The 17,113-nt window shown below is 36.0% G+C and overlaps 1 protein-coding gene across 2 annotated transcripts in view; it reads left to right on the forward strand.

Moving 5' to 3' along the window:
- NCAM2 (neural cell adhesion molecule 2) overlaps window positions 1-17,113 on the forward strand; it is a 562,390-nt gene that overhangs the window by 326,898 nt on the left and 218,379 nt on the right. The window lies entirely within an intron of this gene.

The following is a 17,113-nucleotide window of genomic DNA, read 5'->3' on the forward strand; positions in this document are numbered from 1 at the left end:
TCTGTAGTCTTTCTCATATTTGGGCTATTTCTGACATCCTCTTTTGCTGCAGCTTCTTTTGCTGCTTCTTCCACCTGTCACTCTGTTTTTAAGGGCTCATGCGACTGTTCTTACATGGATAATATAGCATACTCTTCCATTTAAGTGTCTATGATGATATTATATTGCAAAGGCCCTTTTGCCATGCAACTTAATGGATTCATAGGTTACTGGGTTTAAAGTGTTGACATTTTTGGAAGGGGGGAGTGGCAATGTTTACTTGCCATAACCTCACAATATATGGTTTTGTTGTTGTTTTATTCTTTTAAACTGTCATTAACTTTCAAAATGACTTAATTAATAAAGGAATAAGGCTTTTCTAAATGTTCACATACTAGCTCTTCATCACATTGTGTGTCCAGATTTCCTTTAGCATTTCTTACTGTGCACGTCTGCTAGGGATGATTGACTTCACATACTGCATGTTTCAGAAAGTCCTTATTTCTCATTCATATTTAAATAAAGTTTTGCTTGGTATAGAGTGCTAAATTGACAGTTTTTTATTTAGTACCTTAAACAAAATTTGAGTCATTATCTTTAGCTTAGTTATTTCAGATCAAAAGTCTGTTCTCCTGATTGTGTGCCTCTGTGTGTAAAGTGTGTCAGTACCCAGTCCTCCCAGAAGATTTTATCACTTGTTTAAAGCAATTTGGATACAATATACCTTGTTGTAATTTTCTTCATTATTCTTGAATTTGGGTTTTGCTGACAAATTTGTATTTACTTTTTATAAAATTTGAAATTGTTCTAGCCATTAGCCCTTCAGATAATGTTTCTACCCCACAATTCTTTGGGACTCCAATTTCAAATGTTAGGCATTTGACCTTACTCCATCCACTGTTCTTAGATGTTCTAATCATTCTCTTTTAGCTTTTTTTTCTTCCTATATTAATTTTTGGAAAGTCTCTGTTGTTATTTTAAAGTTATTAATATTTTCTTCTACAATGTTTAATGTACCATTAATCTTATTTCATATGCTTTTGATTTCAGACACTACTATTTATACATAGAAATTCGGTGTTTTAAAATATCCTCTAAGTCTCTAACATGAGCATTTTTTCTTTTAGATTCTTGATGCTAAATGCAGTTATAATAATTACTTTAATGTTCTTGTCTACCAATTATCTATGTATTTTCTGGGTCAGTTTTTGTTGGTTGTAATTTTTCATCATGTCTAATATTCTTGCCCCTTTGCATATTTAATAGTTTTAATTTAGATGCCAGATGTTGTGAATTTTACCTCTACAATATGCTAAATATTTCTGTTTTTCTTTACATATTTGAGGTCATTTTCCAGGACTGCAGATAAGTTACTAGGAATCAGCTTAATCCTTTCCATTTCTTCCTTTACATTTTGTTAGGTGGGGTCAGAATTCTCCAGAGCTTATTTGACCCCATTTCTGGGGTAAAAATCTTTCTAATACTCTATTTGACAGGCATCATCAAGTATTCTAAAATTATTATTCTGACATTGGGAATAGAAACTGTTCTTTGCTCTATTTGAGCTTTGGAAATCATTCCTTCTAAGTGGGGATGATTTTTTCCTGACCTCAGTAGTTTTCTCTCATGATGCAGTCATTGGTACTCATCTGAAGAACTCATGGGAACTCACTGCCAATCTCAAGAAGTCTTCATTGTGCACTTCTGTTTAGCACTCTGCCCTGTGCAATACAGCCAGATAGCTTTACTTCCCCAGACCACCTGCCCTGCCTCCTCAGACTTCTGGACGCCCACTGGGCTCTTCCTCTCTGCACTGCAGCTCAGAAACTCTCTCTAGACAGTAGGCTGGGGCAGTGGTAGGATTCACCTCATTTCCCCTTGTATTTCAGGGTGCACTGTTGAGTCATTTTTGTTATTTTATACTATACGTCTAAATTCTTAGTTGTTTTCAGGTGATAGGGTAAATTGGTCACCTGTTTCCATATCTTGACTGGAAGGTGACATTTTTGCACATATATTTAAGTGTCATGAACAAATTATAAACATCATTTTAAATATTTGAATAATGTAGCATAGCAGTGTCTTTTGTTCATTATGGTAGAGCTTACTTATGCCTACATTTTGACTTCAATATGTTTGTCTCCTGTAGTATACTAAATTCAAAATAAATTCATATATATATGTTATATATAAATTATATATTTATATATAATATAATATATATAATTCATATATATGTCTCAATTTTTAATGCTTATTTTTTAGGTCATTTAATTTAATATTTGTTTTTATATCAAAGTGTCACATTTTCTACATTAAAGTATAATCATACTGTGATCTTTTTGTTTTCCTTTGTTTAATCCCTTCACCTTATTTACCTGGACACCCTACCCTCTTTGCCCCCTGGCAGCAGGAGACTTGACTTGGGGTGGTGAATACACAGTGCAGGGTACAAATGATGCATTATGAAATGGTGCAGTTGAAACCCATCCAGTGTGATTAACTAATGTCATGCAATAAAATAAATTTTTAAAAATATATGTATAGTTATACTGACTAACCCCACACACCCTCTGAGAAAAAATGGAAGAATTTTGCACAACTTGAAAGATGAAATACACAGATAAATGACTGTTGCACCCGAGTGACAAAGAACACAGAGAACATACAGCAGATACGGCAGAGTATACAGAAGACAACTCAGGGCTCACAGCAGGAAGGAGAGGGTATTAAAGGCTAAAGCTTTTAAAGCAGGGGTCCCCAAACTTTTTACACAGGGGGCCAGTTCACTGTCCCTCAGACCATTGGAAGGCCAGACTATAAAAAAAACTATGAACAAATCCCTATGCACACTGCACATACCTTATTTTAAAGTAAAAAAGCAAAACGGGAACAAATACAATATTTAAAATAAAGAACAAGTAAATTTAAATCAACAGACTGACCAGTATTTCAATGGGGACTATGGGCCTGCTTTTGGCTAATGAGATGGTCAATGTCCAGTTCCATATTTGTTACTGCTAGCCATAACAAGTGATATGACGTGCTTCCGGAGCTGTGAGGCATGCGTCCCGTGTCATCGGAAGTAGTACTGTACCTGAGCGATGCCCCGCTTTGTGGCACCGCCACATACAGTACTCCAGGAGCACAGGATGCATCCTCTCATTGACCACCAATGAAAGAGGTGCCCCTTCTGGAAGTGTGGCAGGGGCCAGATAAATGACCTCAGGGGGCCGTAGTTTGTGGACCCTTGTTCTAAAGCCTATTGATTGTGTCACAAGATTATCCTGAAGAAGCAATGACAATTCAGAAAGTAGGACCAAACAGGTGGCTTTTCAAAGGCTGCTCTGGAACCAAGTTTAAAAAGTATCCATACACAGGAGAGCTTTCTCTTCCTACCTTGCCTTCTGCAAGGTTTAGAAATTGACTTGTTTTTCCACACATTTTGTTTTGCAATTAATTTATTTGTTTTTGTTAATTAACTTCATTGTACTCCAGTTTTGACACTGGATCTATAGCAGGATATTACAAAGCTACTTGGAAAGAACTAAGCCAATTCACTGAAACCCAGCCAACACTCTGGATATCTCAGAAACATGAAGAATATAGGAGCAGTAGAATCTCCAGTTCATAGTAGATACAAAGAAGCAAAAGAGTAAAAGGGTTTTTAGAATACATTGGGCAGATCCAAGCAGTGAGTTAAAGAAAGAGAATGACTTCAATGAACTGGAGTAAAAAAAGATACTCCCTCAGATAGGGAAATTTTGAGATTTTCCTGCTTTAGAACTATCAGAAACTGACTTCTCCAAGAGATGTAGATTATTATAGTGAATCGAATCAGCTACTTATAATTGTTATAAAACAATTAGATTAAAAAAAATTACTGGATATAGTTTTTAAAAGGTCTGTGGCCCTGGCCTGTGGCTCAATGAATAGAGCATCAGCCTGGTGTGCGGATGTCCCAGGTTTGATTCCCAGCTAGGGTACATAGGAGAACTGACCACCTGCTTCTCCCCTTCCTCCCCCTTCTCTTCCTCTTCCTCTCCCACAGCCAGTGGCTAGATTGGTTCAAGCATGGCACTGAGGATAGCTTCATTGGTGCACATCAGCCTCAGGTGTAAAAATAGATTGGTCCTGGAGCATCAGCCCAAGACAAGGTTGACAAGTGGATCCCAGTTGAGGCATATGGGGGAGAGACTGCCTATTTTTCTTCCTCTCACCTAAAAGAAAAAAAAAAAGTTTATAAAAATTTGTTTCCAAATTATGTACAGTAAAATTCACTATACAGTTCTATGAGTTTTGATGTATGAATCAATTCCTGTTACTGCTAACATAACCAGTATACAGAATTGTTTCATCACCTTTGCTCTTTTATGTTTTCTCTTAGTAGTTACACTTTCTTATAACTTCTAAACCCAAACAGCCATCACTCTTTATCCTGCCATTATAATTTTGTCTTTTCCAGTATCATATAAATGGAATAATCCAAAATGTAATCTTTTAAGAATTTCTCAATTAATTCAGCATAATGCTTTGAGAATCAGTCAAGTGTTACATGTGTCCACTTTTTGTAATTATAATTAGAGCTGCTATAAACATGTGTGTGTGTGCGGTGTGTTGTGTGAGCTTAAATTCATTGATCTAGGGCAGTGGTTTTCAGCTGTAGTGCCTCAAGAATTTTAAAATATGCAATACTTGACTATTTAGTCAAGAGTGCTGATCAATGACAACAGCCAACCACCACATTGCTGTTCAGTTTGAATAAATCAAAATAATACCTCTTTTTTTATTAGAGCAGCAAAAAAATAACTATTTTGCTGTGCTGTAGAATTTCAAAAATTGTTTTATGTATGCCCTGAGATGAAAAAGGTTGAAAATCACTGATGTAGGATAAATACCTGGAAATAGGATTTCAGGGCCATATAGTAAGTGTATGCTTAACTTTATAAGAAACTGCAGTACTATTTTCCACAATGGCTGTATAATTTTTCATTCTCACCAGTAATATATGAGCTCAACCTGTCCCTCATTCTCACCAGTACTTGATGTTGTAAGTATTTATTTTTTAATTTTATACCTAATAAGTGTGTGGTAGAACCTTGGAGGTTTGAGTTTGCGCAAAGTCATGAGGCAATACCTGATGCTAGTGAACTTCTTTGCAGGTGCTTCTGTCTCGTCTGTGTTCCTCTTCAGTGAAATGCCTCCATACGTCTTGGCCCCTGTTCTAGGCAGATTTTTTTTTAATTATTGCAGTTTGAGAGTTGCTTATAATAATAGTATAAATGAATTTTTGCTTCCAAGTCTTTGTGTACATTTTTTTATTGTTGAATTTAAATGTTTAAAAATATATTTTTATTGGTGCAATTCCTTGCTTAGATACCTGATTTGCTAGTGCTGTTTTTCATGTTGTAGCTTCTCTTCTCATTCTTTTAAAATGTCATTCAGACAGCAAAGCATTTTTTGGTGTCATGTCTCAAAAATCTTCATCTAACCCTGAGTCACAAAGATTTTGACCATATTTTCTTCTGTAAGTTTTATACTTTTATGCTTTACATATTGGTCTTTGATCCATTTGGTGTTCTTTTTTGTATAAGGTGTGAGTACTATACTCAGGTGCATATATTTACATATGGATATTAAGTTCTTTAAAAACTATTGTTAGAAGAATATTATTTTTGCCCTGGCTGGTTGGCTCAGTGGTAGAGTGTGGACCTGGTGTGTGGATGTCCCAGGCTCAATTACTGATCAGGGCACACAGGAGAGGCAACCATCTGCTTCTCCACCTTGCCCCGCTCCCCTCTGTCTGTCTCTCTCTCTTTGCTCCCACAACCATGGCTCGATTGGTTTGAACACGTTGGTCCCTGGCACTGATGATGGCTCCATGTCCTCCCATCAGGTGCTAAAATAGCTTGGTTGCTGAGCAATAGTGCAGTGCCCCAAAGATGGGCAGAACATCACCCAGTAGGGGGCTTGTGGGATAAATCCTGGTCAGGGCACATGCGTGAGTCTGTCTCTTGACTTCCTGCTTCTTAAAAAAAAGAAGATGACGACTAGTATTTCTCCATTGGACTTTGTAAAATAAATCATGGTTATTTATATGAGTCTTTTTCTGAACTCTTTCTGTTCTACTGACCTATTTGTCTGTCTCTGCACCATTATCACACTGCCCTAATTAATGGCAACTTTACTAGCTCCTTAAAACCACATAGTGCCTTGCCTGTGGTGGCGCCAGGGATAAAGCCTCGACCTGGAACACTGTGGTCACTGGTTTAAAGTCCTAGGCTTTCTTGGTCAAGGCTCATATGGGAGTTGATGCTTCTTGCCCCCCCCCTTCTTTCCTCTCTAAAATTAATAAATAAAATCTTTTAAAAAATCAGATAGTGTACCGTATTTTTTGCTCCATAAGACACACCTGACCATAAGACATACCTAGGGTTTTAAAAAGGAAGATAATAAAATAAATATTCTGAACCAAATGGTTTGTTAAAATATTTCATAAAATACTGTATTTTTTGCTCCATAAGATGCACAGGGCCTGACCAGGCGGTGGCGCAGTGGATAGAGCGTCAGACTGGGATGCGGAAGGACCCAGGTTCGAGACCCCGGGGTTGCCAGCTTGAGTGCGGGCTCATCTGGCTTGAGCGAAAGGCTCACTAGCATGGACCCAAGGTCACTGGCTCGAGCGGGGGGTTACTCAGTCTGCTGAAGGCCCGCGGTCATAGCACATATGAGAAAGCAATCAATGAACAACTAAGGTGTCGCAACAAAAAACTGATGATTGATGCTTCTCATCTCTCTCCGTTCCTGTCTGTCTGTCCCTATCTATCCCTCTACCTGACTCTCTCTCTCTCTCTCCCACTGTAAAAAAAATTAAAAAAAAAAAAAAAAAGATGCACAGGCATTTTCCCCTCCATTTTTGGGGGGGAAAAAAGTATGTTTTATGGAGCGAAAAATACAGTAATTTCTATAACTTTGTTCTTTAAGAAAAATACTTTGCTTAAATTATTACTTTAATGTTGCCTGACCAGGTGTGGTACAGTGGAGAGAGCATTGGACTGGGATGTGCAGGACCTAGGTTCGAAACCCCAAGGTCACAGGCTTGAGCGCAGGCTCATCTGGTTTAAGCAAGGCTCACCAGTTTGAGCCCACGTCGCTGGCTTGAGCAAGGGGTCACTCAGTCTGCTGTAGCCCTCCGGACAAGGCACATATGAGAAAGCAATCAGTGAACAACTAAGGTGCTGCAACAAAGAATTGATGCTTCTCATCTCTCTCCCTTTCTGTCTGTCTGTCCCTATGTGCCCCTCTCTGTGTCTCTGTCACACACACAAAAAAATATTATTACTTTAATTCTGACCTTATAAATGAGTTAAGAAGTAGTACCTGTCTTAACATTTTCTAAGAGATTGTGTAGAAAAGGTCTTATTTTTTTAAACATTTGGTAAAGTTCAACAGATACACCATCTGATTCTAGAGATTTCCTTTTCAGAAGGCTTTTAACCACATTAATAGTTAACAAGACTGAGTTATCTCATCTTGAGTGAGTTTCCTTAGTTTGTTGTTTTCAAGGAAGTGGTCTGTCCCTTCAACACTGTTGAACTTGTATGCAATATTTGGCTGGATCAGTTTTTTGTGGTTTTTTTTGTTTGTTTGTTTTTGTTTTGTTTTTACTGTATGTGGGAATCTATAGTGAAATAACTTTTTTGATTCTTGATATTGGCAATCTGTGTCATCTCTTCTTTTTTCCTAATGCATCTTACTAAAATTTATTAACTATATTCTTTGAAAGGACTGTTGTTGGTTTCGTCATATACTCTTACTTTCTTATTTCTATTTTCTATTTTATTGTATCTTTTCTTAATTGTCTTAGTTTTTCCTTATGATTGATGTGGATTTGGTTTGTTCTGTTTCTCATTTCTTAAGCTCCAAATTCACAAAGCGGAATTTTGAACCTGTCTAGGTATCGTATCTTTCCTGTCAGTTTTGCTTCAGATATTTTGAACCTCTTTTGTGAGATGAATACACATGTAAGATTGTCATACATTTTTTTGACAAATTGGCTCTTAAATCATTATTTAATCTATCACTTTATATTATGTATTGTTATTTGCTCTGAAGTCTTCTATCTTTGATATTAATTTACATAGACATTTCAACTTTCTTATAATTAATGTTGGAGTGACATATATATGTTTACATTTATTCTACCTATATTATTATGTTTTAGATAACCTTTTAATAGACAAACATAGAATTTGATTATTTTCATCCATTTTGAAAGTATGTATCTAATTTTTATTCATGAAATTAGACCATTTGCACTTAAGTTAAATCAAGATTTGTTTTTTTTTAAGTTCAAATATATTTTGTAATTATAACTTTAATTCTAATTATTTATGTATTTTTGAATATATTCTATGTCTTTGCAGAGACTATCTTTTCATTAGTTTCAAGGTGGTTCACTTTTACTCTTTGGAAAATGTTTAAATTAATTTATTTAAAATAGTTTTTAGGTAATTCAATATGTATAAACATGTCACTGGTATTTCCTGTTAACGTGAGATATTCCTAGTTCCTCATAGGCAAAAATTTTTTAGATTATGTCCTGGATTTTGAATATCACATTATAAGAATTGGGTTTCGCCCTGGCCGGTTGGCTCAGCGGTAGAGCGTCGGCCTGGCGTGCGGGGGACCCGGGTTCGATTCCCGGCCAGGGCACATAGGAGAAGCGCCCATTTGCTTCTCCACGCCCCACCCCACCCCTCCTTCCTCTCTGTCTCTCTCTTCCCCTCCCGCAGCCAAGGCTCCATTGGAGCAAAGATGGCCCGGGCGCTGGGGATGGCTCCTTGGCCTCTGCCCCAGGCGCTAGAGTGGCTCTGGTCGCGGCACAGCGACACCCCGGAGGGGCAGAGCATCGCCCCCTGGTGGGCAGAGCGGCGCCCCTGGTGGGCGTGCCGGGTGGATCCCGGTCGGGCGCATGCGGGAGTCTGTCTGACTGTCTCTCCCCGTTTCCAGCTTCAGAAAAATACAAAAACAAACAAACAAACAAAACAAAACCAAAAAAAAAAAAAAAAAAAAGAATTGGGTTTCATTTTAGTCCTATGAAGAATGCTGATACTTTTATTTTCACAGACAATAAATCGTTTTAGTAACCAGTTTTCTGTGATTTACAGATTAAAAATCACTTACGTTTTAAATTCCTTTGCAATGTTTTGAGTCTGTCTCTCCTGTGTACCAGCAGCCATTCCAGAACACGTGTGGTGGTCTGTCTCTTACTCAATTCTCAGTGTCTTGGTACTATTTAAGGTCATAAACACACACATACAGCCCAGGGCTGAGGTCCAAATTTGATAACTGATACTCTTGCTTTTCTAATCCCTACCTACTCTATAATCTCTTCTATACTTTCCCTTTCCTTTAAATTTTGTTGTTTTGTGCTCTAGCTAAACAAGAAAACAAACAAACAAAAGCAGGAGTTTGATTTACCCCTTCTGTGCTACAAATGTGTCCTTATTCAGGGTCATGTTGCTGGAAGAAAGACAAGGAGAAGAGCAGTGGAGTTTGCCTTGCCCTCCTGGGACCACAACTGTTTTGAAGGACCAGGACAGGCGCCTCCTGCTGCCATCACCCCTGCCAGGAGGCCTCTTCCCTGCTCATTGAGCCTGAACTAGAAGGCTTCCCTATACCTCTCTCAGGCCATGTTGATTCTCACCTCTAGAATTTAGGCTGTTCAGGCCAAGGGACCATAAAGGGAAGAAAAAAAGATTGTTCTTTCACAGGTTGTCTTCAAATTCTGATATTTTCCTATTAGCAACATGGCCACTACTATTTATGTTTCAGAGTTCTCAAACAGATTATCCATGAATTCTGTCCAAATGTGAGATGCTGTATGTGACAGAGACAGGGTGCCATAGGGTTCCTTCAATTTACCTTGAAGTAGAACTCTGTGATGTTAGTTTTAAACCTGTTGCCATGTATATGATATTTTCTTTCATAACTTGAAGGAATTAATAAAGATGCTAACTAAAATGATTCACAGCACATCACTTTTGATTGATGTGTGATTTATCACACCAATGTCAGTCTGAACATTTAGCTTGCACTTTAGGATAATCTCAGGCTATACTTACTGACTTTTGACAGAGGTGGATTTAAAACCTTTTTTATCTTAGGTAATGGGGCAAGCCTACATGATGTACAGGGGAAAGTAAAAGAGGCTGCACATCTGTGCCTTTTTCTCTTCTGTCAGTCATTATGGATAAAGATTATGTTCTCCTTACATAATTTGTCCTTACAAAAACCATGTAGCTTCCCCAAATCATGAGCTGTGTGATATTTTGATAATTTCTTCTCTTAGCTATTCAGAATTATAGTAAACCAATCTGTTTGAATACCAAGATAACACTTTCTCCCCAGCTTATCCCACACCATCCAACATGACTTTCATTCATCTTATGCAAATGAGCCAAGGAGAACCCCTCTTGATTTGTTCTTATGTCATTTTCTTCTTCACAGCAGGCTAGGCCCATCATCTCATACCATCATTAGCACAAAATTAAAAATTCATATACACAGCTGTTTTAAATATAGTCCATAAGCATACTTTAATAATTTAGAATCAGCCTGCTTTGCACACCCTGCATAACTGCACCCGTTTTCTGCTAGCCATAAATTGGACCTTTGCAAGACCATAAGCCACTGCTACCCTTGCAGGTTCTCCAACTGAGAGACTCTGTGCGATGCTGCTAGGTGACATCACCTAGATACACAGCACCCCTCTTGCCTCAAATGCCCACCTCCCCCACAAGCACTGTCTCTGGCGGGTCTCCTGTTATGGAAAATGTAACTTCATGTAGAGACCACTGAAATGAAGCCTACTATTTCCTGCTGTCACCTGATCATGTCTCAAAAGTGATCATTACTATCTCTCTAGTAATATGTTCTGAAACCTTGTACATTTAGTTTTATTTTAAACACACACTATGGCTTCTATTTTAAATTATTTTTCTTGGAAATATTCTATAACTCTATTTTTATAGTAAGGTGAGTATTTTTTATTAATTTTAATGGGGTGACATTGATAAATCAGGGTACATATGTTCAGAGAAAACATCTCCAGATTATCTGACATTTGATTATGTTGTATGTCCACTGACGAACACTTGGGCTGTTTCCAGATCTTCGCTATTGTGAACAATGCTGCCATAAACAAGGGGGTGCATTTCTCCTTTTGAAACAGTGCTATGGTGTTCTTAGGGTATATTCCTAAAAATGGAATAGCTGGATCAAAAGTTAAAATTAAAAATCTATGACTGTTTAAGTGCTGGTTGAATTACCAAATGGTATTGTACCCCAATTGATCTTACTTTTTGCATTAGGAACTATTTACATTTATAAAATTATTGAGACTCTCCAAAAATATTGTTTATGTGGATCAAATATATATGTGTGTGTGTATGTATATAGTTATATTTATTTATACATAAAGTTTTAAAACTATTTGGTTAAATTATTTAAATTTTGGAATGTTAATTATTAATTTTTCAAAATAATAAGCATGGTATTTTAGATATCATACTTGTGAAAAATAACTACATTTAAGAAAATAGTGAAAGTGATTTCTTCATTTTCCATTTTTACATTTCTCTAGTAGTATGTGCCTTCACAAAAGACCGACAGATCCTTTTTTTTTTTTTTTTTTTTTTTTTGTATTTTTCTGAAGCTGGAAACAGGGAGAGACAGTCAGACAGACTCCTGCATGCGCCCGACCGGGATCCACCCCGCACACCCACCGGGGGGTGTCGCTCTGCCGCGACCAGAGCCACTCTAGCGCCTGGGGCAGAGGCCAAGGAGCCATCCCCAGCGCCCGGGCCATCTTTGCTCCAATGGAGCCTCGGATGCGGGAGGGGAAGAGAGAGACAGAGAGGAAGGACGGGGGGGGGGGGGGGGGAGAAGCAAATGGGCGCTTCTCCTATGTGCCCTGGCCGGGAATCAAACCCGGGTCCCCCGCACGCCAGGCCGACGCTCCACCGCTGAGCCAACCGGCCAGGGCCAGACAGATTCTTATAATTGCTGTTGCATTCAATTTTTTGTGATATATTTTGGAACCCAAGAAAACTATTTTTTTAGATAAGAAGATTATTGAACTTTTTCTCTATTAGCACAATTTAATAAGTTACTTTTACAGAGAAAATTCCATTCGCCCAGAAATATTTAGTTGAGAATCTGATTTATTTTAAAATTCATATTAAAGGAACATAGAAATCAGATTTATTTGGAAAATAAAGTTGGAAAATACAGAAAAACACATGATCGCAATTTAGGTAACATTTTCTCATTGTTTGGGTACTTGTACACTGAAGGCCATATTTGTTGGCTTAAATTTATGACATCTTTCATATTAGGATGAAATTTATGATGCCAATTGTAACTTTTCCCTCACATTTTTTTAAAGCAACATAATGGACCTATTTGATTATATCTGTCTTGTAAGCTGATGGTATAAAGTAAGGCAGTTTTACTAAATTTGATAATATTCAAAGTTGGAAACAACTAACTACATTTTTGAAAAAATGACTAGAGGCATTCTGTTTACAATAATCAGTAAGCTAGATTTCCTTTCAAAATGAAATTATACAATTGATACACTTATTTTTCATGACAATCCCTTGATATTTTGAATTTGTTAAATTTTTAGTTCCCAAAACATCTTATTTCTATTAAATAAAATTTTCTATTAAGTATTTTTAAATTAATTTTTTTTATTTTGTTGATTTTAGAAAGAGAATGGAAGGGATAAAGAGAGAAAAAAATACATTGATTTGTTCCACTTATTTATGTATTCATTGGTTGAGTCTTTTTTATTTTATGTATTCTTTTATATTTTGCACTTATTAAGATACAGGTTTCAGGTGTGAATTATTCTTGTATGTACTCTGGCCAGGTATTGAACCTGCAACCTTGGTATATTGGTCAAGACTCTAATTGACTGACTTACCTGGCCAAAAGTATGTAACACTTTAAATTGACCTTCCTCGTAAATGTGAAATGAAGGATTTTTGAAAGTAACCAGAACCAATATTAATGAAAATTAAGAGATGGTAGATAATGTAATAGCCTATGAGGCAGTAGTGAAAGACAAAACAAACAAAAAATACAACAAAAAAACAATGCATATGTGATGTCATTGATGATGTCTGTAATGACCCTTGGAAAATAACAATTGAATGACCGTATGCTAGAATGAATAGGAAGGTCTAAGAAAAGAGAATAAATTCCACATACACTGAGAGTAACAATATAGAATGTTAAAAATACAAGTTCCTTTAGTGTTTACCTGGTTCATCTGTTTGCTTGGCCAGGGACTGAGATTGGTTATGTGACTTTTCTTTTTTCTTTCTTTACCATTTTTGTGGAAAAATACACATAACATAAAATTTACCATCTTAACCATTTTGTTTGACTATATATTTAAGTGGTATTAAATATATTGATAACATTGTGCAAAATTCACCATCAAACTTTTTTTTAAATTCAGTGAGAGGAGGAGAGGCAGAGAAAGACTCCTACATGCACCCCAACCAAAATCCATATGGCAAACCCATAAGGGGGCGATGCTCTGCCCATCCGGGGCATTGATCTGTTGCTCAGCAACCAAGCTCTTCTTAGCACCCAAGGCAGAAGACATAGAGCCATCCTCCATGCCTGGGGCCAACTTACTCCAATTGAACCGAGGTTTCAGGAGATGCGGTGGTGGGAAGAGAGAGAGAGAGAAAGAGAGTCAAGAGGGGGAGCGGTGGAGAAACAAGTGGATGCTTCTTTTGTATGCCCTGATTCGGAATTGAATCTGGGAAATCTACACACCGGCTGATGCTCTACCACTGAGCCAACCTGTCAGGGAACCATCAATCTTCATAACTTTTTTCTTCTTCCAAAAGTAAAACTCTTTACCTATTGAACACAACACACACCACCAATTGCTAGCAAACACCATTTCACTTTCTGTCACTATACTTTTGATAAGTAATAATAAGTGGAATCATAAAGTATTTGTCTTCCTGTGACTGGCTTATTTTCTTTATCATAGTATCATTTAGGTCAGTGGTTGGCAAACTGTGGCTTGTGAGCCACATGAGGCTCTTTGGCCTCTTGAGTGTGGCCAGCTTAGGAGTATCCTAATTAAGTTAATAACAGTGTTCCTACCTATATAGATTAAGTTTAAAAACTTTGGCTCTCAAAAGAAATTTCAATTGTTGTACTGTTGATATTTGGCTCTGTTGACTACTGAGTTTGCCGACCACTGCCCTAGGTTCATCTGTGTGGTGGAATATGTCAGAATTTCCCTTGTTTTTTTATGCTGAACATTTTGCTTCATGCATGTAATACATTTGCTTAGCACTGATGGAAATTTGAGCTCTTCCACTATTTAAATGTTGTGAATAATGCTGCTACGAGCATGATATACAAATATATCTCTTTGAGACCTTGATTGCAACTTAGCTTCCATTCCTTTTTCTGGAAGCTTCAAGCCTTCAATAGGCTCCAGAGTTCCAAGATAGTTTACATGAGACAGATTCTAACAGTACAACTATTGTCTACTTGGAAGACAAATACTTCCTACTGGGAAGCCTGGTACTTCCTACTCTGACATTTTCTATAAATCCTTCCTTAAGTTAATAAGTGTCACGCAGACTGAAAAGTCAAAACAAGAAAAGGTAAACAAGAAAGATGGTGAGTCTTAAGTTTTCAAGTTTTCCTCCAGGTAGAGGATCTACATATAAATTTATTTGGTAATATATATTTAGGATAGATCTGAATAATTAGTTGCTAAAGAATAGCTTTCTTGACATTAGAAGAGGTAGGATTTTATCCTTATCCTAAATAAATCAAATTATTGGTGCTGATTAATCTGAATAACATGAGTATTCCATGGTTAGTATCATGTTATTCTTTTGAAAAAAACTATTGAAAAGAAGTGGGAGAAGCAGATTGCAAGACACAGAAGATATATAATTATTGATGCCATTGTCGATGAAAGGGAATTAAGATCACTGATATCTTTGATGCCTACACAAACAATGAGTCAAATTATAACAGGAAGGTAGATAAACTCCATATTAGTGAGAGTTCTGGGGCTACTTTCCTTACCTACACATCCTCATGTTTCTTGAAACTAAAGAATGAAAACAGAAATTTAACAGAAAGCACTCATTACTTAACATACACAGAATTAAATTTTTGTTAAGTTAATAAAACTAGATGCTTCAGGTGTAGTCAAATAAAAAATGTATTTTAAAATATTAAAATAAAGTAGATGAACTTATGAGAAAACAATAAATTTGAATGAAATAATTATAGTCATTTTAAAAATTATTTAATCCCACTCAATAGCAAATCCATTACCAATGAGGTAAATATGCATAAAATACTCTAAAGCAGTGGCTAAAATACTCCCTGACCATCTTGGCATCTTTGCACACTTACTTATTTTTTATTTAATTTATTAATTTGACATTTTTTAAGTAAGATTATACAGGATTGAGGTGCACAATTCTATAATACATCATCTATATATAGTGTTTAATGTCCACCACTCCAAGTTAAGTTTCCCTTCATCCACACCTATCCACCTTCACCCGCTTCCACCTTCCCCCACCCTCTTCCTCCTGCAATCTCCACACTGGTGTCTGTGTTTATAAATTTCTTCTTTGCTTAATCCCTTCATCTTTTTCATCCACCCACCCAGTTCTGTCACTCCTTATAGCTGTCAGTCTGTTTAGATGTTATTATTTTTCACAATAGTTCTAGAATTATTCTTCAAAGTACTATGTAAGTATTTAATATTAACATATTAATATTGTTTGCTCATCTACACTTTAAGAACACATATTTTGTTAGCAGAGTCAGTCATTGTATCATATAACATAAACATTATGATTTGTCATTTCATTTGGATCATCCAGCATATGCAATGCAATTTATAGAGAAGAATATTATGACTAAAAATAAATAACTTAAGTTTGTAACAGTAACAGGACAACCACCAGAGCATGTCATTTTTCATTTGAAAGTATTTCTATGTACACAAGTATTTTAGAGAGAATTTCTATTAAAAATTTAATCGTCATTATAATTCTCTAATGGGTTAAAATCTTGATTGTTATAACAAAAATAGAGCATTCTTATAGCTACATTTATAATAACCAAATGAAAAACAATATATTTTGATTACAATGGTAGTTTTTTATAATTACAAGAGAAGGAACACAAGATATAGAAAATTAAATTTCAATGGACTTAAAATTCAGAGTTAATGTCTGATATAAAGTTCAACCTATTATAATATTTTAGATTATTATTATATTACTATATATAATAATATATTATTAAAGACAGCGAATCAGATCATGACCCATTGTATCTAAATTTGTAAGGGCATAGACTCAAATTATTGTGATTAATTACTAAGATACATAAGAGTTTCTTCCCCCACTGTCAATGGCAATAATTCAGCATCAATGCCGACCTGAATGCTGTTGTAGAGATATTTAATTATAATCACACTGGTAAATGCCTGTCTAGTTAAGTTCTTTAGAATATATAAAAAGTCTATTAATATAACTAATTTGGGGAATATCATTCTGTTATATTCAGTTGAATATCATAAAAGTGCATTAAGTCAAAATTTATGCTGTACTTTGAAATTTAGCTTCTATTATGGATGTTATTAATTTGTTTATTGCAAACAGTACCTTTCAGTAACAGTTTCAACATGTTCAAAATGTGCAGCATATACAGTTTTTGCAATATAATTAGTTAGAAATTGAGGAAGCTTAATTTAAAATTGAATTGTTCATAAAACTCTATTTCATTTTCTCTATTACTTCAGCAGTTTCTCTTTATAAAATGTTCTATAGTTGTTTAAAGAAATTAAATGCAGTTAATCAGAAAGAACATTATGGTTTGACACCTCATTTGAAAGCCCTGTCTTGAAGCAGTGAATGATTGCTTATAGAATTACATATACTGAAGAGAACCCAAATAGAAAATCTATTTATGCTCCAAGTAGATCTCTGTGTTACTTTAAGCTAGGATGGTATAGTCTATCTTTTTATGAACAGTGTTCTATAAAAGTATA

The sequence above is a fragment of the Saccopteryx leptura genome, chromosome 2 (assembly GCF_036850995.1).
Source record: "Saccopteryx leptura isolate mSacLep1 chromosome 2, mSacLep1_pri_phased_curated, whole genome shotgun sequence".
Lineage (NCBI taxonomy): Eukaryota > Metazoa > Chordata > Mammalia > Chiroptera > Emballonuridae > Saccopteryx > Saccopteryx leptura.